Raw genomic sequence first — 4,123 nt, forward strand, 5'->3', positions numbered from 1 at the left:
CTAACAAACTTCAAATTTTTGAACCAATCACATTACTTGTTAGTTAAGTTTCAAAAATTTTGAAAAAATTAAGAAAAGATTTTGAAAATAATTTTTGAAATTTTCGAAAATCATGAAAGAAAAATGAAAAAAAAATTTTGAATTTTGAAAAGGTTTTAAAAAGATAAGATTTTTTTAAAATTTGAAAATTTGACTTGACTTATAAGAACTAACTAATTTTAAAAATTTTTTTGACTAAGTCAACCCAAATTTTCGAAATTTTGAGAGAAAAAAAGGAAAAAATATTTTTTTGATTTTTGAATTTTTAATGATGAGAGAGAAAAACACAAATATGACCCAAAACATGAAAATTTTGGATCAAAACCAATGATGCATGCAAGAACACTATGAATGTCAAGATGAACACCAAGAACACTTTGAAGATCATGATGAACATCAAGAACATATTTTTGAAAAAATGTTGATGCAAAGAAAACATGCAAGACACCAAACTTAGAAATCTTTAATGCTTAGACAATATGAATGCAAAGACACATGAAAAACAATAAAAGACACAAAACAAGAAAACATCAAGATCAAACAAGAAGACTTACCAAGAACAACTTGAAGATCATGAAGAACACTATGAATGCCTGAATTTTCGAAAATTGCAAGAACAAAATGAATATGCAATTGACACCAAACTTAAAACATGACACAAGACTCAAACAAGAAACACAAAAATATTTTTTATTTTTATAATTTTATTATTTTTTTTGGATTTTATTTTATTTTTTCGAAAACATATAGGAAAAAGGAAGTAATGAATTCAAAGTCCTCAATCAAAATCCCAAGAATCATACCAGGTTAGTCTAAAGCTTGATGGCCAGCCAAGCTTCAGCATACCATTTTGAAACTCTAGAATTCATTCTTAAAAACTCTGAAGGATTTTTCGAAAATAGAGGGAGAATTTTGAAAAATATTTTTGAAAACTTTTTGAAAAGAAAATAAAAAAAAGGAAAATTACCTAATCTGAGCAACAAGATGAACCGTCAGTTGTCCAAACTCGAACAATCCCCGGTAACGGTGCCAAAAACTTGGTGCACGAAATTGTGATCATCAACAATGGTGCCAAAAACTTGGTAGTGCTCTCAAACGTGAATCACAATTAGTCACAACTCCACACAACTAACCAGCAAGTGCACTGGATCATCCAAGTAATACCTTACATGAGTAAGGGTCGATCCCACAGAGATTATTGGTATGAAGCAAGCTATGGTCATCTTGAAATTCTCAGTTAGCCGGATAATATATGGTTATGGAGTTTTCGAATAATAAATAAAGCAGAAAATAAAGATAGAGTTACTCATGTAATTCAATGGTGGGAATTTCAGATAAGTGTATGGAGATGCTTGTCCCTATTAGATCTTTGCTTTCCTACTGCCTTCCTTCAATCCTTCTTATTCCTTTCCATGGCAAGCTGTATGTAGGGCATCACCGTTGTCAATGGCTACATCCTATCCTCTCAGTGAAAAAGGTCCAAATGCTCTGTCACGGCACGGCTAATCATTTATTGGTTCTCGATCATGTTGGAATAGAATCCCTTGATTCTTTTGCGTTTGTCATCATGCCCAACAATCGCGAGTTTGAAGCTCGTCACAGTTATTCAATCCATGTATCCTACTCAGAATACCACAGACAAGGTTTAGACTTTCCGGATTCTCATGAATGCCGCCATGAATCTAGCTTATACCACGAAGATTCTGATTAAGGAATCCAAGAGATATGCGTTCGGTCTGAGGTAGAACGGAAGTGGTTGTCAGTCACGCGTTCAAAGGTGAGAATGATGATGAGTGTCACGGATCATCACATTCATCATGTTGAAGTGCAACGAATATCTTAGAACAGGAATAGCTGAATTGAATAGAAAATAGTAGTAATTGCATTAAAACTTGAGGTACAGCAGAGCTCCACACCCTTAATCTATGGTGTGTAGAAACTCCACCGTTGAAAATACATAAGTGATGAAGGTCCAGTCATGGCCGAATGGCCAGCCCCCCCATGAATGATCAATAGTCTCCTAAGATGAATAATGGAATAAAACCGAGACCAAAGATGTCTAATACAATAGTAAAATGTCCAATTTATACTAGACTAGCTACTAGGGTTTACAGAAGTAAGTAATTGATGCAGAAATCCACTTCCGGGGCCCACTTGGTGTGTGCTTTGGCTGAGCTTGAGCTTTACACGTACAGAGTCTTCTTTTGGAGTTGAACGCCAAGTTGTAACGTGTTTCTGGCGTTCAACTCTGGTTCGTGACGTGTTTCTGGCGTTTGACTCCAGAATGCAGCATAGAACTGGCGTTGAGCGCCAGTTTACGTCATCTAATCACGAATAAAGTATGGACTATTATATATTGCTGGAAAGCTCTGGATGTCTACTTTCCAACGCCGTTAAGAGCGCGCCATTTGAAGTTCTGTAGCTTCAGAAAATCTATTTTGAGTTCAGGGAGGTTAGAATCCAACAGCATCAGCAGTCCTTTGTCAGCCTTTTATCAGAGTTTTGCTTAGATCCCTCAATTTCAGCCAGAAAATACCTGAAATCATGGAAAAACACACAAACTCATAGTAAAGTCCAGAAATATCAATTTAGCATAAAAACTAATGAAAACATCCCTAAAAGTAGCTAGATTATACTAAAAACTATCTAAAAACAATGCCAAAAAGCGTATAAATTATCCGCTCATCAGCGTGCTACTTGAGTTCGAAGGCGTGGCACGCCAACACAAGAATTCTACTATGGCGTGCCACTTGAGTTTGAAGGCGTGGCCCGCCAATGTTGATAGAGAGCTGAGAGTGCCACTTGAAGGATTGGGCGTGGCACGCCAAGCTAGAAATGAAGGGCACATGACACGCCAGCAAAGCGCCAGCCACATGCCAGCTGAGAAATCACGCTTATTGAGTTTTCTTTTCCCTCCAAAATATAATTTTCCCTTTTCACTTTTGTAATTCTTTTATTTTACTAGGAGTAGTATAAATACCCCAAAAGAGTACTGAAGAAAGGGTTAAGCAGTTAGTTTTAGATCCACTTTTACACTTCACTTTTGGGTACTTTTTGAGCTATGAGTAGCTAACTTCCCTCTCATTGAGAGAGGGAGCTCTGTTGTACTTGATGGATTGATAATAGTGAAATTATTCTTCTCTTCATCTTCTCTTTGATTTGCTAGAAGGAATTTTGTTCTTAATGCTTAGTGTTCAATTATCTTGCGAAAGAGATTGTATGCAATTGGGTTTCATGGGAACCTTGGGAAAGGAAACATGAAACCATGCTTGAAATCCCTTCTCACACTTGAGTAGATTCTGGGTTTTGGTGATTGGACATATGACATATAATTCTCCCTCTACCTGGACCTATGAGGGTGTGTGGTATAATCAGGGACCAAGCATATCTCTCTTCATGAGAAATTAGACCAAGGAATTGGCTATTGATCAAGATCTGAGAGATTAAGTCACCAAGGGATTGGAGCTCAATCAATCATGATTGCCAAGAGGTCAATGAGTTGCATGATTGAAGAGGATATAAGCTAGATTTGATCCAAAAAGACAACATCTCCCAATCTCAATGAATTTCCCCATTCTTATCTATCCATTTCTTTTCAGCACTTTACATTCAGCAATTCCCCACTCCCATTTACATTCAAGTCATTTATGATTCAACACTTTACATTCTGCAATTTCCAATTCTGCACTTTATTGCTTTTTTTTATATTCTAGTCATTTACATTTATGTCATTTACAATTCTGCACTTCACAATCTTATTGATCCGCTTGACTAATTCATCAACCAATTAAAACTGCTTGAATTTGCCAAATCTTTGTGGATACGATCCCACTCCACTGTGGGTTATTACTTGGCGATAATTTTGGTGCGCTTGCCAAAAGAACTAATTCACTAATTTTTGAAATGGGTAGTGAATTCTGGTCATCAATTATCATCTCAAGTAAATGAAGGAACATTAGAGATGAATGAACATGAGGTGATGGTAGAAGTATTTGGACCTGAACGACATGGACGAGTTTGTGGTTATGGGGCTGGCGTGACACCTACACAGTTACGGGGTCCTAGATCATTCATATTTTCTGAT

The sequence above is a fragment of the Arachis duranensis genome, chromosome 2 (assembly GCF_000817695.3).
Source record: "Arachis duranensis cultivar V14167 chromosome 2, aradu.V14167.gnm2.J7QH, whole genome shotgun sequence".
Classification (NCBI taxonomy): domain Eukaryota; kingdom Viridiplantae; phylum Streptophyta; class Magnoliopsida; order Fabales; family Fabaceae; genus Arachis; species Arachis duranensis.